The sequence below is a fragment of the Chiloscyllium plagiosum genome, chromosome 9 (genome assembly GCF_004010195.1).
Source record: "Chiloscyllium plagiosum isolate BGI_BamShark_2017 chromosome 9, ASM401019v2, whole genome shotgun sequence".
Classification (NCBI taxonomy): domain Eukaryota; kingdom Metazoa; phylum Chordata; class Chondrichthyes; order Orectolobiformes; family Hemiscylliidae; genus Chiloscyllium; species Chiloscyllium plagiosum.
The window spans coordinates 85,314,310-85,340,042 of record NC_057718.1 but is presented as its reverse complement, the minus strand read 5'-3'; the positions used below and the strand labels follow the sequence as shown (position 1 = coordinate 85,340,042).

At 43.2% G+C, this 25,733-nt stretch overlaps 1 long non-coding RNA gene across 1 annotated transcript in view; it reads right to left on the bottom strand.

Moving 5' to 3' along the window:
* The window catches only part of LOC122553243, a 35,291-nt gene extending 25,334 nt beyond the window's left edge, over positions 1–9,957 (bottom strand). Inside the window, exon 1 of the long non-coding RNA XR_006312660.1 lies at positions 9,872–9,957. This is a non-coding gene — a long non-coding RNA (uncharacterized LOC122553243). The remainder of the gene's footprint in view (positions 1–9,871) is intronic.
* Positions 9,958–25,733: the final 15,776 nt, after the last annotated feature.

Sequence of the window (25,733 nt, the reverse complement as noted above, 5' to 3'; positions counted from 1 at the left end):
CCTTGTGGCACTCCACTGGTCACAGGCCTCCAGTCTGAAAAACAACCCTCCACCACCACACTCTGTCTTCTACCTATGAGCCAGTTCTGTATCAAAATGGCTAGTTCTCCCTGTATTCCATGAGATCTAACCTTGTTAACCAGTCTCCCATGAGGAACTATGTCAAACGCCTTACTGTAGTCCATATAGATCACATCTACTGCTCTGCCCTCATCAATCCTCTTTGTTGCTTCTTTGAAAAACTCAATCAAGTTTGTGAGACATGATTTCCCACACACAAAGCCATGATTACTATCCCTAATCAGTCCTTGCCTTTCCAAATACATGTACATCCTATCCCTCAGGATTCCCTCCAACAAGTTGCCCACCACCGACGTCAGGCTCACTGGTCTATAGTTCCTTGGCCACGTTAGCCAATCTCCAGTCTTCCGACACCTCACCTGTGACTATCGATGATACAAATATCTCAGCAAGAGGCCCAGCAATCACTTTTCTGGCTTCCCACAGTGATCTAGGGTAACGCCACTCCCCCTCCTCTCTTGCCTCCCTTTCTATCCTTCCTGTAGTATTTGTATCCTGGAACATTAAGCTGCCAGTCCTGCCCATCCCTGATCAGGTCCAGGGGATTTATCCACCTTTACACGTTTCAAGACATCCAGCACTTCCTCCTCTGTAACATGAACATTTTGTAAGGTGTCACCATCTATTTCTCAACATTCTATACCTTCCATATCCTTTTCCATAGTGAATACTGATGCAAAATACTTGTTTAGTATCTCCCCCATATTCTGCGGCTCCACACAAATGCTGCCTTGCTGATCTTTGAGGGGCCCTATTCTCGCCCTAGTTATCCTTTTGCCCTTAATGTATTTGTAAAAACCCTCTGGATTCTCCTGAGTTCTATTTGCCAAAGCCCTCCTGATTTCCCCTCTTATGTATACTCCTACTTCCTTTATACTCTTCTAAGGATTCACTCGATCTATCCTGTCTATACCTTACATATGCTTCCTTCATTTTCTTAACCAAACCCTCAATTTCTTTAGTCATCCAGCATTCCCTATACCTACCAGCCTTGCCTTTCACCCTAACAAGAATATACTTTCTCTGGATTCTCGTTATCTCATTCCTGAAGATTTCCCATTATCCAGCCATCCCTTTGGGCGGCACGGTGGCACAGTGGTTAGCACTGCTGCCTCACAGCACCAGAGACCTGGGTTCAATTCCCGACTCAGGCGACTGACTGTGTGGAGTTTGCACGTTCTCCCCGTGTCTGCGTAGGTTTCCTCCGGGTGCTCCGGTTTCCTCCCACATCACAAAGATGTGCAAGGTCAGGTGAATTGGCCATACTAAATTGCCCGTAGTGTTAGGTAAGGGGTAAATGTAGGGGTATGGGTGGGTTTCGCTTCGGCGGGTCGGTGTGGACTTGTTGGGCCGAAGGGCCTGTTTCTACACTGTAATCTAATCTAATCTAATCTAATCTTACCTGCGAACATCTGCCCCCAATCAGATTTTGAAAGTTTTTGCCTAATACCATCAAAATTAGCCTTTCTCCAATTTAGAACTTCAACTTTTAGATCTGGTCTATCTTTTTCTATTACTAACTTAAATCTAATGGAATTATGGTCGCTGGCCCCAAAGTGCACCTCCACTGACTCCTCAGTCACCTGCCCTGCCTTATTTCCCAAGATAGGTCAAGTTTTGCACCTTCTCTAGTGGATGCATCCACATACTGAATCAGAAAATTTTCTTGTACTCACTTAACAAATTTAAGCTCTTAACACTATGGCAGTCCCAGTCGATGTTTGGAAATTTAAAGTCCCATACCATAACTGCCCTATTATTCTTACAGATAGCTGAGATCTCCTTACAAATTTGTTTCTCAATTTCCCTCTGACTAGTAGATGGTCTATAGCACAATCCTAATAAGGTGATCATCCCTTTCTTATTTCTCAGTTCCACCCAAATAACTTCCCTGGATGTATTTCCAGGAATATCCTCCCTCAGCACAGCCGTAATGCTATCCCTTATCAAAAACGCCACTCCCCCTCCTCTCTTGACTCCCTTTCTATCCTTCCTGTAGTATTTGTATCCTGGAACATTAAGCTGCCAGTCCTGCCCATCCCTGAGCCATATTTCTATAGTTGCTATGATATCCCAGTCCCACGTTCCTAACCATGCCCTGAGTTCATCTGCCTTCCCTGTTAGACTCCTTGCATAGAAATAAATGCAGGTTAATTAATTAGTCCTACCTTGTCCCTACCTGCCCTGACTGTTTGACTCTCTTCTATTCTCAACTGTACCAGTCTCAGATTGATCTCTTTCCTCATTATCTCCCTGGGATCCCCCCCCATCCTCACACCCACCACCACCTTACTAGTTTAAATCCTTCCGAGCAGCTCTAGCAAATCTCCCTGCCAGTATATTAGTCCCCTTCCAATTTAGGTGCAAACCGTCCTTCTTGTACAGGTCACTTATACCCTAAAAGAGATTCCAATGATTCAAAAATGTGAATCCTTCTCCTATACACCAACTCCTCAGCCATGCATTCATCTGCTCTATCCTCCTTTTCCTGCCCTCACTAGCTCGTAGCACCAGGAGTAATCCAGATATTACTACTCTCGAGGACCTCCTTTTTAAATTTCTGCCTAACTCTCTGTAATCTCCATTCAGAATGTCAACCTTTTCCCTTCCTACGTCGTTGGTTCCAATGTGGACAATGACCTCTTGCTGGCTCCTCTGCCCCTTGAGAACTTCTGCACCCTCTCTGAGACATCCTTGATCCTGGCACCAGGGAAGCCACACACCATGCTGATTTTTCGTTGCTGGCCACAGAAATGTCTGTCTGTACCTTAGACTAGAGAATCCTCTAACACAATTGAGCTCTTGGAACCCGACGTACCACTCATTGCATGAGATCCAGTCTCAGTACCAGAAACTTGGCTGTTCGTGCTACATTCCCCTGAGAATCCATCACCCCCTACATTTTCCAAAACAGCATACCTGTTTGAAATGGGGATAGCCACAGAACACACCTGCATTAGGTGCCAACCTCTCTTACCTTTCCTGGAGTTAACCCATCTATGTGACTGTATCTGAGACTACCATCTGAGACTTCCTGTAACTACCATCCATCACATATTGATTCTTTAAACTAATTAGCCTTAAAACTTTGCAATTCATAGCATGTTACTAGTTCTCACATGTAATAAGTCTAAATACTTGGAACACTTGGATTCATAGAGATTCAGAGTCATCCAGCACTGAAACAGACCCTTTGGTCCAACTTGTCTGTGCCGACCAAGTTTGCCAAACTAATCTAGTCCCATTTGCTTGTGTCTGGCCCATTGCCCTCTAAACCTTTCCCATTCATGTACCTGTCCAAATGCATTTTAAACATTAAAACTGTACCTGCATCTACTACTTCGTCTGGCAGTTCATTCCACATTCAAACCAATTTGTCCTCCTATTTGTTGGCTCTACCAACATGTTAACTTGTTGATATTTGTGTATAAAATAACCCTAACTCACTGGACAATAATATTTACTAATTTCTGGCCATTTTTAACTCAAGCATTTTGTGTTTTCTTTTTCCTTTCTTCCTCTGAAGTGTCAGATTTAAATAAAGATGTACAGTGAGTCCCATGCATGGGGAATTGTCCAGCAGTAACTTCAGCTGCCTGAACAATTCCTCCAGAGTTTACAACAATGGATTTCCACAAGGTCCCATGCACAACCCCTATCCATGCAGGCATAATGACTGTCTGGCCATTGAAAAATTCAGGTCAGTATGTTTTGAAAAATTGTTCAAATATTATTTTGAATACTCTAATAACTAATGGATAGAATTGAGTAGACTAGAAGTGGGCAATTATAGCATCCACATTGAAGATGGTCTTGGTTTTCAAATAAACCTTTACAAATGGGATAAAGAGAGAGAAGCAGTAATTTGTCATAATGGAGTGCGCAATTGATCCACATTGTCTCTGCTGCTTTCCTGTTTCTGTTACATGTAAATAACCTGGAATTACAAAATGATTGCATTTTTAATTCATATCAAGTTAGGGGAGCACTGGTTCAAAAGCAGACAAATGAATTACACTTGCCTTTATTAGTCAAGATGTAGAATACAGGAGCTGAGAGGTTTTTGGTGGATCAATAAAGGATGTGGATTAGGCTAAAATTAGAGGCTTTATGCAGTCTTGTCACTATAAGGATGTGACTGAACTGGAGAAAGATTGACCAGGATGTTTCCCAGGCTGGACAGACTACATGAGCGAGGGTTATTTTCTTTGGAGCAGTGAAGGTTGAAGGGGTGCCCTCAATGATATTTGATAAGGGTGTCAAGGGCACAGTATTTATCAGAGTGACATGCTTCAATGTCCATACCAAGAGGGGCTTGGTACCACCACGACTGAACCAGCTGTCTAAGTCCCGTAGTGAAGATGCTGGTGTTGGACTGGGGTGAACAAAGTAAGAAGTTCACACAATATCAGGTTATAGTTCAATATATTTACCTAAAGTCATAAGCTTTCAGAGCACTGCTCCTTTGTCAAGTGAAGTCACTTCCAGATAAACCTGTTGGACTATAACCTGGTGTTGTGTAGCTTCTGCCTAAGCCCTGAAGGAAGCAGCTACCTCAGAAATTGTCACAAGTTGTAAATGAACCAAAGCAATGAAAAAAAACCTACTTAGCTTCACCCTCACCAATCCAGCTGCTACTGCACCTGACTGTATTGGTAGCAGTGGCCAGCACTCAGTCATGTTGGAGACAAAGGTCTTGTGTAGCCTTATGACCATTTAAGTAGGATAGAATAAAAAAGAATCAAGCGGCTGAAAACTGGGCATCCTTGAATCACCAGAAATCATCAATAGCATCATTATACGCAACCATAATCTGTAACCTCATGTCCCAGCATATCCCTCAATCTACCACAAAGGCAGGATATGAACCCATGTCTGAGGAGTGCAGGACAGCATATCACAAACAGCACCAACCATACCCAAAAGTTAGCTGTCAACCTGTGAATCAACAACATTGGCATAAATGCATGCTAAACAGTGAAAACAGTATATACAGTTAAGTGATTCCACAACTAACAAATCAGATCTAAATTCTGCACACCTGCCACATTCTATCATAAAGAGTGGTGGACAACTAACCATACGAGGAGGCTCCATAAATGTCTTCAACAATATTGGAGTCCAGCAATGCAAATGACAAGAATGAAGCACTTGCAACCACATGCAGCCTTCTTCTGAGGCCCCAACATCTCAGATACTATTTTTCACACTGTGGTTCACTCCACATGATATCAACAAATGGCTAAAGGTACTGATGCAGAAAACAGTATGGTCCATGACTACATCCTGCAAAAGATGCAATATTGAGGATCTGTGCTCCAGAACTACCTGTGCCCCTAAACTAAGCTATTCCAGTATAGCTGCAATACTGATATTAATCATGGTGGCACGGTGGTCCATTGGTTAGCACTTATGCCTCAAAGCGCCAGGGAACCAGGTTCGATTCCAGTCTCGGGTGACTGTCTTGAGTTTGCACGTTTACCCCGTGTCTGTATGGGTTTCCTCCAGATGCTCTGGCTTCCTCCCACGGTCCAAAATTGTGCAGGTTAGGTGAATTGGCCAAGCTAAATCAGCCATAGTGTTCAGGGGTGTGTAGGCTATGTGCATTATTTAGGGGTAAATGTAGAATAATAGGGTTGGGGAAATGGGTTTAGATGGGATCCTCTACAGAGGGTCGGTGTGGACTTGTTGGTTTCCACACTGTAAAGATTCTATGATTCTAATTGGACAATGTGATAAGTGCCAGGCTATGCCCTGTCCACTACAAAACTGATCAAGCCAATTACTACTCCATTAGTCTACTTTCGATCATTTGCAAAGTGATGGATGGTGTGATACTAACCCGTATTTACACAGCAATGACCTGCTCACCAATGTTCAGTTTTAGTTCTACCAGTGCCACTCAGCTCCTGACATCATTTCATATGTCTATGTTTCATCATGGATCTTCCCAATTCATGAAGTGAGGATGTTCACTAGTGATTGCACATTATTCAATACCATTCACAATAATTCAAATACTGAAGTAGTCAGTGTCTGTATACACCAAGATCTAAATAACATTCAGGGTTTGATTGACAGGTGCAACTAATATTTAGACATTAAAATACCATATAATGGCAACTGTCAACAAGAAAGAATCTAACCAACTCTCCTTGACATTCAACGACATCACCATTGCTGTATCTCCTACAATGAACATCCCTCAACAATTTCTCCTTCGAATCCTTTCACTTCCTTCAGACCAAAGGGGTAGCCATGGACATCTGTATGCGCCCCAACTATGCCTGCTTCTTCGTTGGGTACATGGAATAGTCCAACTTCTGCAGCTACACCAGTACCATTTCCCACCTTTTCCTCCGCTACATCAATGATTGTATTGGCGCTACCTCGCACTCCCACAAGGAGGTTAAACAGTTCATCAACCTCACGAACACTTTCCACCCTGACCTCAAGTTCACCTAGACCATCTCAGACACCTCCCTCCCCTTCCTGGACCTCTCCATCTCTATTTCCGGCAGCCAGCTTAACATAGACATCTACTTCAAACCCACCAACTCCAACAGCTAATTGGACTAGACCTTCTCACACCACCCCCCTCCCTGGTAAAAATGTTATCACTTATTCCCAATTCCACTGTCTCCCCAAATCTGCTCCCAGGGGGACTAATTCCACTGCAGAACATCTCAGATGGCTTCTTCCTCAAAGACTGCACTTTCCCCTCCCACCATGTGATCAACAATGCCTTCCAGCATATCTCTTCTACTTCCCGCATCTCCACCCTTGAACCCCACCCCTCCAATTGCAATAAGGACAGAACGCCCTTGATCCTCACCTTCCAACCCACCAACCTCCAGATACAATGCATTATCCTCCACCATTTCTGCCCCAGAAATATATTTCCCTTCCCACCCCTATCTGCGTTCCACAGAGACCATTCCCTCCGTGACGCCCTGTTAGGTCCACACCACCCCCCCCAACCCACCCAGCACTCCTAGCACCTTCCCCTACCACTGCAAGAGGTGTAAAACCTGCGCCCACACCTTCCCCCTCACCTGCATCCAAGACCCCAAAGTATCTTTCTACGTCCAACAGAGATTTTCCTGCACCTCACATGCGACATCTACTGTGTCCATTGATCTCAATGTGGTCTCCTTTACATTTGGGAGACAGGATGCAAACTTGCGGAACGTTTCAGAAAACATCTCTGGGACACACACTAAACAACCCCACCGTCCAGTGGCTGAACACTTCAAATCCCCTTCCCACTCTGCCAAGGGCATGCAAGTCCTGCACCTCCTCCACCAACAAATTCTAGCCACCCAACACCTGGTGGAAGAATGTCTCATCTTCCACCTTGGGACCCTCCAACCACATGGGATCAATGTGAACTTCACCAGTTTCCTCATCTCCCCTCCCCCACCTTATCCCAGATCCAACCCTCCGACATGGCATCGCCCTCTTGAACTGTCCCACCTGTCAATCTTCCTTCCCACCTATCCACTCCACCCTCCATTCCGGCCTATCACCTTCATCTACCTCTTGCATTCCAGCTATCTTCCTCCCAGCCCCACCACACTCCCATTTATCTCTCAGCCTTGGGACCCCCTTCCCCCACCACCTTCCTGATGAGGAGCTTATGTTTGAAACTTCAACTCTCCTATTCCTCGGATGCTGCCTGACCTTCTGTGTTTTTCCAGCACCACTCTATTTGACTCTGATCTCCAGCATCTGTAGTCCTCACTTCCTCCCATCCTGGGATCTATCACTGACCAGACTCTAAACTGGACTGGCTATAAACTGGCTCCAAACTGCTTAATGCTAGGATAATAGCAACAAATGTCATCAGCAAGCTGACATGTTTAGATATTAATTGCAATTGACATCGGGTGCATTTTGGATTCCTTGCTCTCTGGGGCTTCAGCCCTTTCTTTCTCCACGTTTGCTATGACTGTTAATGAGCAGATGTAATGACCTGTAGGGAACAATGGAATTGCTCAACTGTGCAGCTATTTAGATGAGACTGTCACGCCCACTGAGAGTGGCTACAGTTTGATTCCCCTCACCACCACCACCCAACCCCCAACCCCCAGCTGCTCCACATGACCGCAGAGAATAGACAGGCTGTGAGTCTCTAACAAGTCGCATTATAACCCGGCAGTACCCTGTACTGACAGCATATGGCAGCTCCAAGCTTGTGATGCTCTATCCATTCAGCTTAGAGACACAAAGGGGAATAAATGTTTATTTTGGTGTCCTCTTGCCACTCAGTGGAATTCCCTAGATAATCAATGAGGGGATATTAATTGGCTTGACCAATAAATATTCTATGCACCCTAAACAATCTCTTCAAGAAACAGATTGGGCCTTGTGCAGGCTCCAGTGCTTGTTAACTGAGATAATGAATAACAGGCTGATTGCTTCAGACTGGTAAACATTAACAAAACGATTCATAACCTGTAGCACCGCAGACACAGGGAAAATAGCAATGTGTCTAACATTTGCCAATCTCAGAGGGACCAGCTGGTGCCATATTGTCAGGAAGGACAAAGTGCCACTAATTACTGTTTTAGAGATAAACAGAAATGCTTCAATGTAGGTATTAAAAATGTGATGGTCCAAACAGACACTTGCCTAATTCTTTCATTTACCGTTCCATGCTACATCTTTGAAAACATTTTGGCCACAGCAGAATCCTCCAGTCTTTGAAAAATACAAAAATATAATAATTAGAAAAGTTAAATAGGGAGGATGGGAACAGTCAGTTATTGACATGCCAGTTGTACCATGTAGTTTTCCTTCATATGAAATGCTTTTGATTTTGAATTGTTACAAATGGTCCAAATGATTTGAGTGGTCAAACTAAAGCAAGTACGAAAATGAGGCACATTAATTGCAGTAAAATGAAAAACAGTGTACAGTTAACTTTGAAATGTTAATTTTAGCTTTTCCAACGTAGGGAAAGGGTAGATGGCTACTTAGGAGCATGAGTAACCCATGCAGCATCTTGGGTTGTTCTGTCAGGGTTAAATTTGCAAAGATTAAAATTCAATCAGTATTCGATCTTTCTAGGTACCATTTTCACCTAGTCGGTTACACTTGCAATTGTCGCCCATGAAGATTCACGAGGTTGACTGATTTGTCAATTTTTCCCAATTTTCCTGTGTTGAAAATCCCTACTGCAGGAACTGGTCTTCTCTGACAATGTTGCACAGCATTGAACCATAAATCTTGGCAATTTGCCATTTTTAGCCTTTATTAATTAATGAACTTAACCGCTGACGCTATTTAAGCCAACCAGACAGGTGGCTGACACAGATTTACCTGCTAATAGGACAACAGATTAAAATTACTCCCTTAACTTAGAATTGGAGAGAAGTTAAAATCTTTACTTTCTATAAAATGTTCATCTCAGTGCATGGGATGAATCCTTTGTCTTACACCAAAGCAGATTACTTTTGCAATTGCAATTAGAACGATGAGGGTAAGGATTAGCTAGAATAAGGATAACGCCGGATGTGTTGTACAAGTGAATTAAACACATTATTCTCATGAGTAAAAATCAAATTAAACTCACCTGTTGTCTAGTTTCTGATCATTAAATAAAAGGGCTTAGATTTTTCAAATGGTGCCACTACTATCACTGTGCTACAAGATTTATTTTTTGTCTTCTTTTTCTTTGTTGATTGCGTTATGACACACACCTGCAGTACTGGTCAGACTTGAACATGGACCTTGAACCTAAGGTAGGAACACTTACTATTGGGCTGTGTGAATATTTTTAACCAACCTGTTCAGCATGCTCTTGCTGCTTCTAACGCATGATGTTCCACAATTTGCAGGAAATAAACAGCCCTTATCCATTTGATCATGACCACAAATTCCTGAAAGAATAAGATACAGATTGCCTAGCACCCTCTAGAGGACATCAGGAATCTGAGCAGCATCTGCAGACAGCTCCCACTAGATTAGTGTCTCCTTTGCTGTTTCTTAATTCCACTGTTAGGGCTAAAAATTCATTACAGCTGCTGCAATGATCATCTTGCATGGTTACTTTGTACCAGATCAAGGTGATGCTGGTCGAACTCTATGCTGCTCCTTCATCTCCATTTTTTTTGGAGGTGCACCTGTTTGAAGACCAGTTGAAAGTGCACCCCAGTGTTGAAAGTGCTGCTGACTGTCTGCATACTCAGCTGGGGCCTAGATGCATACGTCACGAACCAAAGATAAAGTTAGCTTCCATCTTTCAACGAAGGGAGGTGTCCTAGCTGCAGTATGGATTGGAGCTCCCAAAAGCTGTTCGTCACAAGGAATAAAATTGACTAAGAAACGGCAGTCCAGAAATAGAGCTCCCAAGTACTCTGGGTGGGGGATTTCAATGTCTAACACCAGGAGTGGCTCAGCACGAAGCACTACTCATCAAGGTGGTCAGGTACTAAAGGACATAGCTGCTCGAGTGAGTCTGCAGCAGGTGGTGAGGGAACCAACAAGAGGTAAGAACATACATGACCTCTTCGTTACCAATCTACTGGTTGCAGATGCATCTGTCCATGATAGTATCGGTAAGAGAGATTAAGTCCCGCCTTCATGTTGAGAATATCCTCCATCTTGTGTGTGGCACTACCACCATGCTAAATGGGACAGAAATCGAACAGATCTAGCAACTCAAGACTGGACATCCATGAGGTACTATGGACCATCAACAGCAGCGGAATTGTACTCCAGCACAACGTGCAACCTCAAGGCCTGGCACATTACCCACTCAACCATGACCATCAAGCCAAGGGATCAACCCTGGTTCAATGTACAGTGCAGGAGGGCATTGTCAAAAGGTGTGGCACTAGAAAAGCACAGTTGGTCAGGCAGCACCCGAGGGTCAGGAGAGTTGACATTTCGAGCATAAGCTCTTCATCAGGATTGCTGGGGGGGGGAGGGGTGCGAGGGATCTGAGAAATAAATGAACAGGCGTGTCAGACATCTTGTTCACTCTGAGAGCTGGGTCTGAGGGGGGGCTGGATCAGTTTCAACAACTCTCTACATGTAAATAAAGGGTGACTTGGTGACAGGACACTGGCCTCTATGAGTTATTTCAGTGGCAATGAGAGAAAAGCACACTCCTCAAGAAATTCACTCTCAACAGTCATCTTTGAGGTGGAGTAAGTATTTCTGGTAACATGCCATTACTTGGGAAGCTTGACTTGTTTAATCCTGCTATTGAAGACTGCGCTCATTATGTAGAAAGAATGTCATTTTTTCCAGGCAATTGACAATGGGGCAGATGAAAAGCAATGAGTAATCCTCCTGACAGCTTGTGGACCCATAGCTTTTTAGGTTATCAGGAGCCTAAATTTCCATGAAGAATCAGATACTAAAACCTTTCAAGAGTTGATGGATTTAGTTAAGGAATATTATAACCCCAAACCACCTCTAATTCTGAGACACTATCAATTTTACTCAGCAATTTGAGAACCAGTGGAATCTGTATCAAGATTATTGACTAGATTAAGATGACTTGCAGAGAAATGTGACTTTGGTTTAACCTTTAATGTAATGCTGAGAGATTGTTAGTTTGGTATGTGGTATTAATGATGTAACCATGCAAAATAACCTACTAGCTGAAGCCCAACTGGTCTTCAAACAGGTACTACAACTGGCTTTATCACTGGAAAATGTGGCAAGTGAGGTGTACGAGTTCCAGGGTATTCTGACAGAAGTAGACACCCTGGCCAGCCCAACTGAGCATGGGGAACACCACTTGAGTGAACACAATTGCAGATCCTCACTCAAAACATATCTTGCATAGAGGGTCTGTAGATCAGCCCACAGCAAAATCCCAGAACAAAGCTAAGCATTGACCGAACAGTTAAAAGTTTCTTCAGAATCTGGGCTGACAAGGCCAATGTAGTTGCTGCTGGTATGCAGACTCAAGACAGCAAAAGATCCCACAAGACTTAAGTTGAGTAAGAGGACTCAGACCAGTATCCAGGAGAGTGCACACCCTGTAAAGGCCACCTACATCTGGCTTGAAACAGTTAAATTGCTTAGCAACATACAAATCGCATCCTATCAAAATAAACATCTGGTTAAATTGTCACCTGGTTCTAACGGAGGTTGATACCGATAAGGCTATTTCAGTGATTGTAGAATCAGGCTCTACCAAAATTTGGTCTGGGCTCCAACCCTTAAGTTTGTGCAAGACCTTGGCTTGGCTGAGAACGTATACCGGGGAATACCCGGTATACCCTTTACCCTTTACAGATTAAGGGTATAATTTTGGTTCTGGTCTCTGATGAGAAGCAGCTGGTTCAGTTTCCACAGATTGTAGTAAATGACTGCCTGGCCCAAGCTTGATGGGGCAAAATTGATTGAGAAATATTCACCCAGATTGGCTTAACGGTTTTCAATTAGAAAATGCTGCCTGAGTGAAGTCCTAATTAAATACACGGATATTTTTCAAGACGGTATAGGGACTACAAAAGGAGCCAAGGCTACATTGCATGTTGACCAGGAATTTTATGATTCTGCAAGGCCATTTTCTTTATGGGCAAAAGTGGACGCAGAAATCAGAAGGTTGGAGAGCGAAATGGATCATCAAACCAGTACAGTGTGTAGAATGGGCAGCACCAGTCATACTGATTCTGAAGCCCAATGAGTTAGTTCACCTTTGTGGGGATTTTAAACCAAAGGTAAACAGCTTTTCACAGCTGGATAAATATACAATCCCTTGCATATGTAAATCTGGTAGGGAGCTGTCCTTCATGAAGCTGGACATGAGCAATGTGTACTTGTAATTGCAGTTAGATGAAGATACCCAGAAGTATGCTATAAGTGTTTGTATCAATATATGAGATTGCCATTTTGGGTATCGCCACTCTGAAATTTTTCAGCGGATGATGGAGAAGAATTCCAAGGTTTACCCCAGCTCACCATTTATCTAGGTGATGTGTTAATAACAAGGAAAACCAATAAGGAGCACTTACACAACTTTGACATGGTCTTTAGACATTTCTCCCAGGCGGGTGTACACCTTAGAAGGGAAAAGTACATGTTCCTGGCACCCCCAAGTGACCTACTTGGGCTAGAGTCAACAAGACCGGGCTACTGAAGACCAGGTTACTGAAGCAGTCCATTTACATGGCTTGCTGCCATGAAGATAAAGTGAGGGCGATCAAAGGTGGCCTAGCTCCTATATCAGTTGCAGAACTTAGGTCTTTCCTTGGGCTGTTGAATCATTACAGAAAGTTCATACATCGCCTGGACTCCATGCTGGCACCTTTGCATCAATGCTTCAAAAAGGATCAGCCTTGGCGATGGTAAGGTATCCACGCTGTACCTTTCAGGGAAGTGAAGAAACAGCTATCATCCTCTAAGGTGTTAGCACAGTATATTCCCAAGTGAGCTCTGGCATTGACACGCGATGCCGCTCCATACAGCATTGTGGTAATATTCGTTCATAGGTGACCCAAAGGAGAGAAAAGCCCAATAGTGTATGAATCCAGGACTTTGGCAAAACAGAGCGTGAATGTGTCCAGAAAGAGAAGGAATGTTTGGCAGTCATATTTGGAGTCAGGAAGTTCCACCAATATCTTTACAGACATACATTTGGAATAATAACAGAACACAAACCCCTGTTGGGCCAATTAAAGAGGACAAGTTAGTACCAACCATAACTTCAGTCCGAATTCAGCGGTGGGGTCTAATACTAAGTGAGTATAATTACGCTTTGGAACAACATCTGAGAGGTCAAATAGCGAATGCGATTGTGTTAAACCCCTCCTTCTGGCAGGTACACCACCAGTGGTACCACCACTGGAAGAGCTATAATGCTTTTGAAATATCTGGACACACTTCCAATCACAGCTGACGATATCAGCAGAAAGATCCAGTCCTGGCAAAACTGAGACACCTGGTGGTGATGAGGAAAACCAAAGGGCTGTCACAAACACAATTGAATCCTTTTTTCAACCCAAAAAGACCAGATCACGATAGAGGACTGTGCATTTTTGTGGAAAGCAAGAGTGATTTTCCAAGTCAAAAGATCTCTGCCAGATACTAGCTGAACACCTGAGCAAGTACGTAGATCATATGAAAGCTGTTAACTCCATAAACGATGTGGAAGCAAATTGTACCCAGTTCCTTGACAGCCTTTCCAAGTGTTCTGGAACCCTTGGGTTCTCCCTCTCCGTCAGGCATTGAAGATATCTCGGGATCTGAGATGTACCTGGTGGATGCCACCACCATGATGCCCTTTCTACCTGAAAAGAGAATAAATTTCTTTCAAGATGCTCCAGGCACAAGAGATGTTTTACATGCCCCCCACTCCCGTATCAGAGGCTGAGTTGGAAGAATCTAACTCAGTGCTAAAATGCCCCATGAGGAACTACTGAGAAAAAAAACTGGCCTACGTCCTTCAACTCAGAGGGGGAGAAGTGTAGTGATTTTAACGAAGTTAGCCAAGTGGACCTTATATAATACGAGTTCCCTGATTGGGGCTGTTAATCTGATCCAACCAGGGAGTCCTGGCTGACAGATATGAGCAGGAGTGTCAGACATCCTGTTCACTCGGAGAACTGACTCTGAAGGAGCTGGATCAGTGGCAAGGACTTGCCACGTTTAAAAAAAGGGTGATTTGCTGATGGAATACCGGTCTCTGTAGAGCTATTTCACTTCTCTCCATCATACAATCAGAAGTGGGAATGTTCACTGATGATTGATGTTGAACATTGTGCAATCGTGACTCCTCAGATACTAAAGCAGTCCATTTACAAGGCTCGCTGCCATGGAAAGGCTGCCAACATCATCAAAGACCCATCACACCCCAGTAATGATCTCCTACAACCTCTTCTATCAGATAGAAGTCTGGTCACATGCACCAGTAGGTTCAGGAACAGCTTCTTCCTGGCCGTTATTGGAATGATGAATGAACTCTTTTTAGCCTCAAATAATATTGATCTTGCTAACGTTGATCTCATCTAGCCCATGCCCTATGCAGTGTAACCTGTATGCCTCTGTTTAAATCTTTTTGATCTGAACATCCATGCTTACTATAATCTGCCTGTATTGCTTGTAAACTAAACTTTTCATTGTACTTTGGTACATGTGACAATAAATCAATCAATCAAATGCAACAAGGTCTGGCAATATCCAGGCTTGGACTGACAAGTGGCAAGTAACATTCATACTACACAAATCCCAGCAAATGGCCATCTCCAGTAAGAGATAATCTAACCATCACCCCTTGACATTCAATGGTGTTACCATCACTGAAACCCCACTATCAACATCCTGCAGTTACCATTTACCAGAGATTCAACTGGATTGACCATATAAACACTGTGGCTACAAGAGGAGGTCAGAGACTAGGAATACTGAAGCAAGTAACTCACTTTCTGACTCCCCAAAACTTGTCCACCATCTCTAAGGAAAAGTCAGGAGTATGATGGAATACTCCCCACTTGTCCGAATGGGTGCAGCTCAAACATCACTCAAGAAGCTTAACACCATCCAGGATAAATTAGCCCATTTGATGGGCATGACATTCACAAGCATCCACTCCACCACTGACATTTAGCAGCAGCAGTTTGTACCACCTACAAGCTGTACTGCAGAAATTCACCAAAGTTCCTTCGACAGCATCTTCTAGTTCCACGGGCAATAAATGCTGGCCAGCCAGTGACATCCAGAGCCATGAGTGAATAAAATGCAGCTCCGAAGGTCTTCATCCAGGAAGTGGAAAGCAGAAGAGACGGCATTTCTCTGCAATGTAGCCAGCACACCTTTACAGCATGCACTGTGAAGGAAACAAGGGCAGCTACCCTTGAGAAAGTGTTGGCAAATTGACTTCTCGAACCACTATATCCCTGTGCTGTCCATATGCAGTTAGTAAGGTTGTTAACAAGCAATAATCACCTATAATAAGCAACTCGCCATTCCTGAACAAGAATCTCACCTTGGCACCAAACACTTAGTTTAAAAATGCAGCATGTTGTTTCTGACATGACATAGGCCTCACTGGACTTCTCGTGTGATTCTGTCATATTTCTTGCCATGACTAACATCATTCCAGGCCCTAGAAGATTCTACTCCAAATGGTCAATGACCTCATATGGATGGTCAAATCATTGACTACATCTTCAAATGCCATTTTCCCATTACACGACCAACCTCTACACTAATTAATCCACCAAAACTCGATCACTCACCCAGCAGTAATCTCCAGTGATCAGGAATCAATGTCTAATATTCTTATGCTCCTCTTCACCACCACACACTTAGCATTATTGCAAGGATCACGCCCGCATTTTGCAGCTTCCATGAGCTTCCAGTTATTCAGCTGTGATGGGTACATTACCCAAATACATTATAAAATACGAACTGACATTCTTCACTCTCTCGTGCAGGACAAGGTCGAGCATAAAAAGAGGGAACAACAGAGAAGCAGCAGAGAACAGGCATGCCTGTATTTCCTGAACTCATTGGGAAAGATGGTGCTGCTAATCATGGGTATGGCATTCACTGAGGCTGTTGTAACCACTATTGCCAAGAACATCTTAGATGACAGCAAGTGTCTGATTTGGTCAGGCAGCATCCGAGGAGAAGGAGAATTGAAGTTTCAGGCATAAGCCCTTCATCAGGAAAGCAAGTGTTTGGCATGTACAGCATCTAAAGAGTTGTTGAATGCAGCTGTTACCAATTTATGTGGTGTCTTTTATTTCAGGATTTTGGCTGGAGGCATAATGACAGACCAGAGCAGAAGGATGGAAAGGTGGAGTAACATTAAGGTGGAGAGATCTTCAGGGAAACTGAAACCTAATGGGCAACTCATTGTCACACAATGTCTCCCTGTATGTAAGTGGCATGAACCGGGTACAGAAAAGGTAGATCTTGTCATCAAGGAGCCTCCCTATGGTTTATTGATGACTTCAATATGGTGGAATAGCTGACTGTGTGGTATAAATTAATGGTTCTGTGGAGCTTAGTGGTAATCCCCCACCCCCATCTTTACTTTGCTTTGGCTTAACTAGTGATTAGTGATAGTGGATGCACCACCGTAGAGTCTTGATGGAAAAGGCACTATTCTTAGATATCAAGGTTTACTGCAAGACTTCAGTAAAAACAGCTACATTCAGTCAGACATAATGGCTAGGACCTGAGAGAGCTTGTTCAGATATCTACTGTCTTTTAAAAACAACAGGAAGATTTCTTGGCTCCACTACAGACTGTGTGACCTCAGTAGAATGAGCGCAGCTAATGTAATTTGAATATTAACCCCTTCAAAGCCATTGTTTTGTGCAATAGTAGACAGCTCTCTGGAGCAGAGAATCCAAAGATTTCCAGCTCTTTGAGTAAAAGAATTTCTCCTTGGCTCAATACCTTCAAAAATGGCAATCCCCTTGTCCCAAGACTAGAGTATACCAGAGAGTATTGGTCAAATTTACACAATCTCTTTTCTCAGGCCTGGCCTCTTCTCCCACAATTCCAGCTGGTGAACCTTTCCTACATTTTTGCCAAGGCAAGGTTTACCCTGACGAATAGTCCAGTTAAAATTTATTTTCTGTTTTTGCGTTTTTCGATACCTAGAATTCCATTCCCTTGCCCCGGGCCTAAAAATAGTGGTCATCATCAGGTCTCAGCAGAGGATAGCCCAGGAGTCATGGACCAAACTCTTTGCCTCTCTTCTGTAGTTACATCTACACCTATGGGTCACTGGAGCAGGATTGTGTGGTGTCTTGTGTCAAGTACACTTGTGCCATCAATGGGCACTGGAGAGACTGGAACGCACATTATCCCAAGAGTATCACCTTCATCTAACTTGTGAGTTTCCATCACAGTTCTGATAATTTTGTTACACTATTCTTGGTGCTGTTTAAGAATGAGGCATTTATTATCACTTTTAAATGTTTAAATTAAATTCTGTCATTGACTGTTTACATGAAAAGTGGGTAGTCCATTGCCACAGAGTCTATCTGTATTTTGCCACTTTGGTAAAATCCTCAAATCTTAGAAAGGCTGATCAGTTTATTGTGGGTCACATTGAACTGTTCACATTTCTCATATTTCAATCAAAGCTTAAGTTCAAACAGATTGCTTTTAATTTATTGAAGATTCTATTAGCCCCTAGAGGTCAAACTGGTATGATTAAACAGAATGAATTTGTCACACATTAGATAACACTGGTTTACAATATCCTAGATCTATAGCACCAGGTCCACTTCCCAGATAAATGATCTCAGGAAGTTATGGTGTCATTGAGTAATGTCAATGCTATAATTTTGTGAACTTTCATGTTGCTTTACATAAAAATAAAGTTGCCACAGTCCTAGTAATCCATTGGGCTGTTCTCTCAATAGAGAGAGATAACTAGTGGTGATTTAACCTGAGGGTGAGCATACCTCAGGCAAGGGAGGGAGAGGTTGAGAGGGAAAGTCCTTCATGATAATTTCAGCTGGTGTGAGAATTCAACTCATGCTGATGGCATCTTTTAGATCACAAACCAGCCATTCAGACAACTGAGCTAACCAATCCCCACCTTAACAAACCATGAAATGTTGACCATCAAAGCTCCACTCTCCACTCAATGGTGGTCTTTCTTTTAGATATATGTCAATCTTCAGTTAGAGTCAAACTGAAGTAGAGGCAGAAGTTGGCCTTTAGCCATCTGTTATCGACATAATTGTAATTTTCTTTTAAGACCATAAGACATAGGAGCGGAAGTAAGGCCATTTTGATTCTGATTCTCGGAGCTCAATAAAAGTTCTGCAGCTTCCTGTCAATAGTCTGGAGTTAATTTCCAGTTTTGCTCCTTCCTTGTCTGTCATTTACGTTTTGCTATGCAAGAACCTGGGAAGCTTCAAAGGAATTTGAGCTGGATATTTCTCTCAATACCTTCAGAATCAGCAGCTTTTCTTCTTTGCGATTTTATTACTATGTTAACATTTAGCTCAGAAGAACAAGGAGTGGTAAAACTAACTGAATGGTACAATTTTCAGGAGATGCAGCAACGGAGAAGTCTAATGATAAATGTACATAAATCTTTAAAAGGTATTCAAGACAAATTGAAATGGCTGTTCTATAAGGCTCTTTATTATTGAAGAATAGAGTGCAAAGCAAAGAGATTATGTGTAATTTTTATATAACAGCGGTTATGCCTCAATTGGAATATCATGTCCAGTTCTTGGAATAACATTTTGGAAAAGGTGTCATGGCCTTAAAAAGGGTGCAGAGAGATTTACTAAAATTGTCCCAGGCATGTGGGCCTTCAGTGTTGCAGAGAGACCATACACGCCAGCTTGTAATTATTAAAACAGAGCAGATTAAGAAATTTGGCAGAGGTGTTCCTAAGCATGAATTGCTGTAATAAAATAAGTAAAGGGCAATAATTTCCAGTGACAGAGGATTCAGCAACCAGAGGTCTCAGATTTAAGATATTTGGAAAAGAATTGGATGGGCTATGAAAAATATATTTTATGGAGTGAGTGATAGAGATAGGGTCATAGAGATATACAGGATGGAAACAGACCCTTCGGTCCAACTCGTCCATGCCGACCAGATATCCCAACCCAATCTAGTTCCATCTGCCAGCTCCCAGACCATCTCCCTCCAAACCCTTCCTATTCATATATCCATCCAGATGCTTTTTAAATGTTGCAATTGTACCAGCCTCCACCACTTCCTCTGGCAGCTCATTCCGTACACGTACCACTCTGTGTGAAAAGGTTGCCCCTTAGGTCTCTTTTATATCTTTCCCCTCTCACCCTAAACCTATGCCCTCTAGTTCTGGACTCCCCGACCCCAGGGAAAAGACTTTGTCTATTTATCCTATCCATGCCCCTCATGATTTTATAAACCTCTGTAAGGTCACCCCTCAGCCTCTGATGCTCCAGGGAAAATAGCACCAGCCTGTTCAACCTGTCCCAATAGCTGAAATCCTCCTATCCTATCTACCTGCGACTTTACTTTCAAGGAGCTATGAACCTGTACACCAAGGTCTCTTTGTTCAACAACACTCCCCAGGACCTTATCATTAAGTGTATAAGTCCTGCTAAGGTTCGCTTTCCCAAAATGCAGCACCTTGCATCTATCTAAATTAAACTCCATCTGCCCCTTCTCAGCCCATTGCCCCATTTGATCAAGACCCCGTTGTAATCTGAGGTAACCTTCTTCACTGACCACTACACCTCCAATTTGGTGTCATTTGCAAACTTATTAACTATACCTCTTATGCCTACATCCAAATCATTTATATAAATGATGAAAAGAAGTGGACTCAGCACAGATCTTTGTGGCACTCCACCGGTCACAGGCCTCCAATCTGAAAAACAACCCTCCACCGCCACCCTCTGTTTTCTACTGTTGAGCCAGTTCTGTATCCAAATGGCTAGGTTTTTTTTATTTTTATTTTTTTGTACAGCATGGAAACAGACCCTTCGGTCCAACCCATCCATGCCAACCACATATCCCAACCCAATCTAGTCCTACCTGCCAGCACCCGACCATATCCCTCCAAACCCTTCCTATTCATATACCCATCCAAATGCCTCTTAAATGTTGCAAATTGTACTAGCCTGTATATATCTTTCCCCTCTCACCCTCAACCTATGGCCTCTAGTTCTGGACTCCCCAGGGAAAAGACTTTGCCTATTTATCCTATCCATGCCCCTCATAATTTTGTAAACCTCTATAAGGTCACCCCTCAGCCTCTCCCTGTAGCTCAGATCCTCCAACCCTGGCAACATCCTTGTAAATCTTTTCTGAATCCTTTCAAGTTTCACAACATCTTTCTGATAGAAAGGAGATCAGAATTGCACGCAATATTCCAACAGTGGCCTAACCAATGTCCTGTACAGCCGCAACATGACCTCCCAACTCCTGTACTCAATACTCTGCATTTATCCGAATTAAACTCCATCTGCCACTTCTCAGCCCATTGGCCCATCTGGCTCCCTGTATTACATGAGACCTAACCTTGCTAACCAGTCTCCCATGGAGAACCTTGTTGAACGTCTTACTGAAGTCCATACTTATCACGTCCACCGCTCTGCCCTCATCAATCCTCTTTGTTACTTCTTCGAAAAATTCAATCAAGTTTGTGTGACATGTTTTCCAATGCATAAAGCCATGTTGACTATCCCTAATCAGTCCTTGTCTTTCCAAATACATGTACATTCTGTCCCTCAGGATGCCTTCCAACAACCTGCCTACCACCAACATCAGGCTCGCTGGTCTATAGTTCCCTGACTTGTCCTTACCACCCTTCTTAAACAGTGGCACCACATTAGCCAACCTCCAGTCTTCTGGTACCTCACCTATGACTATCGATGGTGCAAATATCTCAGCAAGAGGGCCAGCAATCACTTCCCTAGCTTCCCACAGAGTTCTAGGGTACGCCTGATCAGGTCCTGGAGACTTATCCACTTTTATGTGCTTCAAGACATCTAACACTTCCTCCTCTGTAATATGGACATTTTTCAAGATGTCACCATCTATTTCCCTACATTCTATACCATGATTGTACTACCTGAAAGGGTGGTGCAACAGAACTTAAAGGGGTATGGCGAAAGAGAAAAGGTGCGGGATTAATTGAATACAAAAGAGCTAGGCAGAGGTGGGTACTTCAGATGCTGGAGATTAGAGTCAAGATTAGAGTGGAGCTCGAAAAGCACAGCACGTCAGGCAGCATCCACAGAGCAGGAAAATCGATGTTTCGGACAAAAGCCCTTCATCAGGAATGAGCTGTCATTGACTTGATAAGACAAAGTGGTTCTTTCATATCTGTATTTCTATAATTGGGATGAGGTGGAGGGGTAGAAAGTGATGCATAAGGCATCATTGTCAGATCATGCACCAACTTTGCTACTTCTACCCTAACACTCAACACTTGAGAGTCCACAGGGAACAACAATGCCCAAAAAGTAAGCCTTTATGCAAACTCTGAGCATTAGGGAAGCTTTCATTATGCTTTTGTCCTTCACCTACTCACCATCTGTGGTATATTTAGCAAGAAGTGACAAAGAGGCATTTTCTTTAAATTTGTACATAAAATATAACATAGAACAATACAGCACAGAACAAGCCCTTCGGCTCACGATGTTGTGCCGAACATTTGTCCTAGCTTAAGCACCTATCCATGTACCTAGCTTAAGCACCTATCCATGTACCTTTCCAATTGCCGCTTAAAGGTCACCGATGATTCTGCCTCTGCCACTCCCACAGGCAACGCATTCCATGCCCCCACCACTCTCTGGGTAAAGAACCTACCCCTGACATCCCCCCCATACCTTCCACCCTTCACCTTAAATTTATGTCCCCTTGTAACACTCTGTTGTACCCGGGGAAAAAGCCTCTGACTGAAGCATGACAATCATCTAATTATAAAATCAATTGTCAAGTTAATAACCAGAGTTCAATAAATTTATGTCGAGAGTGTGCTGCTGGAAAAGCACTGCAGGTCAGGCAGCATCTGAGGAGCAGGAGAATTGATGTTTCAAGCAAAAGCTCTTCATCAGGAATGAGGCTTGTGAGCCAAAGGGCTGAGAGATTAATGGGAGGGATAGAGGCTGTGGAGGGAGTTGCAGGGGGTGGGGTGTGTGTGTGTGTGGAGGCAGCTGAGAATGTTATAGATAGGGTGGGGGTGAAGGTGATAGGTCGGAGATGAAGGCGGAGCGAATAGGTGAGAAGGAAGATGGACAGGTAGGACAGATCAAGAGGGCGGTGCTGAGTTGGAAGATTGGATCTGGGATAACGTGGGGGGAGGGGAAATGAGGAAACTGGTGAAATCCACATTGATGCCATGGGAGGGTCCCGAGGCAGAAGATGAGGTGTTCTTCCTCCAGGTGTCAGGTGATAAGAGTTTGGCGATGGAGGAGGCCAGGACCTGCATGTCCTTGGGGGAGTGGGAGAGGTAGTTAAATCGTTCGGTCACGGAGCGGTGGGGTTGTTTCATGTGTGTATCCCAGAGATGTTCTCTGAAGTGTTCTGCAAATAGGTGTCCTGTCTCCCCAATGTAGATGAGACCACATTAGGAGTAACGGATACAGCTCCTGTTTGTAGGTAGCAGAAATGACGGAGGATGATGTGATGTATCCAGAGGTTGGTGGGGTGGAAGGTGAGCCCTGGGGGGGGGGGGGGGGTTCTGTCCTTGTTGCAGTTGAAGGGGTGGGTTTTGAGGGCGGAGGTGTGGGAAGTGGATGAGGTGTGCTGGAGGGCATCAATAAATCTATACTTGTGTCCTTTTTATTGGATGAATTTCAAATTTCAGTATCCAAAGCTGTAACTGACTAAAGGTATACAGCGTCTATACTGTATCCATCAACTCCCATTCTCAAACTCTTGCATAGTATTTGCAAATGATATAATTTCACTATTTATATGGAGTGGCAAAATACACAAAGTTGGATGTAAACTTACATAATGCCCTATCAATTAGTTGTAATCGCTCTTCCTTACTGTGATTTGCTGCTTTCAATACCAATTCCAAAATTTTATGGGCAAATATCAATTGTTGGTCCATTTTATGGGTAAGAATAGAGCAGACACTTTCAATCTTTACTCCCATTTCTTACTAATCTTTCTTCTGAAGCAATTCAATTCCAGTACCAATTCATTCAGTCATTGGAACAGGTGTGTATACTTAGTGAGTCACTTGATTTTTATTTTTTAGTGGATACAATGATATACTTATTTCCTGTTTGCACTATTAATGATGCTGTAATTGCAATTTGTTATCATGTGGATCACCAAGAATACTGTTCGTTCTGCTACAATGCGAGTTTTGTTAACACAAATTTGCTATAACACAATTGACGAATTGGGGACACTGTTTCTAAGGTGCAAAGTTTTAAAGTGTGCATTAGTTATAATGTGATTCTGGACCTACTAGTTTAAATGGTGCTGCTATTACACAATTTTTTTAATAGCATGGGATGGAGAACGGAACTACTGCATTATAGCAGAACTAACTGTATTGTAATTAAAGAGGAAGAGAGGAAAGCCATCTAGTTCCCACCAACAAAAGCTTCTGTCACATGTCACTGAGACAGCATGCTGGAAATTAATTCCCTCTATTCCCGGAGTTGTGACAAGAGCATGCAAAATTCCCTAATTTACCTGACTTGTTGACCCAAGTTGAGAGAAAGCATGGACCAAGTTTCTGTAATCATGAAATGACTATTTATTACAAGGAAGTAGGTTCTAGCTGTTGATAAATAATTATGAAGCATTGGCATATACCTCTATTAATTAAAATTGGGTGGCTCAGTGGTTAGCTCTGCTGCCTCATAGTGCCAGGGACCCGGGTTCAAATCCAGTCTTGGGTGACTGTCTAAGTGGAGTTTTCATATTCTCCCCGTGTCTGCATGGGTTTCCTCCGGGTGCTCCGGTTTCTTCCCTCAGTCCAAAGATATGCAGGTTAGGCAAATTGTCTATGCTAAATTGCCCATAGACTTCAGGGGTGTGTGTAGGTTAGGTGCATTAGTCAGGGGAAATATAGAGTAATAGGGGAGGGGAATGGGTCTGGGTGGATTTGGTGGGAAACATGGCCTGTTTCCACACTGTAGGATTCTATGAATGAAAATTCTAATCTCCTTATAAACTCCCCCTGGCATACACAAAACAAACAGGACGAAAATACATGGTGGGAAATTCTAGGAAAGTGGTTCAGGGCTTACTCAGGTAAAATCATACTGGACCATAGGAGAAAGTGAGGACTGGAGATCAGAGCCCGAAATGTCGATTCTCCTGCTCCTTGGATGCTGCCTGACCTGCTGCGCTTTTCTAGCAACACATTTTCAGCTACTGGACCATAGGACAGCTCTTTCATTAGAGAGATGATTGGTGTTTTTTTTAACTTTAGGGTCACCACACCTCAGGTATGGAGAAAGGTTGAGTAGGAGAGTCCTTCATGGTAACCTCAGCCAGTGCGGGAATTGAACCCACACTGTTGGTGCCACTCTCATCACAACCCAGCTGATCAGCCAACTGAACTAGTCATATAAAAAGTAAAAAATATAGCCTTTTGACTCTCAGTCAGAAACTACTTTTAGACAGAAAATTTTAATTTTGTTTATCAATACATGATCATGAAGACATCATTAGTTCACAAAGGATTTAGTGTTCTCCCACATTTCTTTGACCTGCTATTGTTTTAAACTTATTTATGGGATGTCGCTGTCACTGGCTGTACCAGCATTTATTGGCCATCTCTAGTTGTCCTTGAGCAGGTAGTGGTGAGCAGCCTTCTTAAACCACTGCAGTTCATGTAGATCCACAATGCCACTGAGGAGGGAATTTCCGAATTTCGACTCAGCAACAGGGAAGGAATGGCAATATATTTCCAAGTCAGAATGGTGAGTGGCCTGGTGAGTGGGGGGGGGGGGGGGGGTGGGGAGGTGATGTTCAAGGGGAACCTGCAAGTGGTGGTGTTTCCATGTGTCTGCTATCCTTATCCTTCTAGATGGAAGTGGTCATGGGTTTGAAAGGTACTGTCTAAAGAGCTTTGATGAATTCTGCACTGCATCTTATAGATGGTACTTACTTCTGCTACTAACATTTCTGAGCAATGGTTCCAATTGAGGTAGAGACAATCAATAAACCTCTAACTGTGTCATCCTTCATTGGGCATGGAAGCTCCTGGTTGAAGTCTGTGTGGTCTCTTT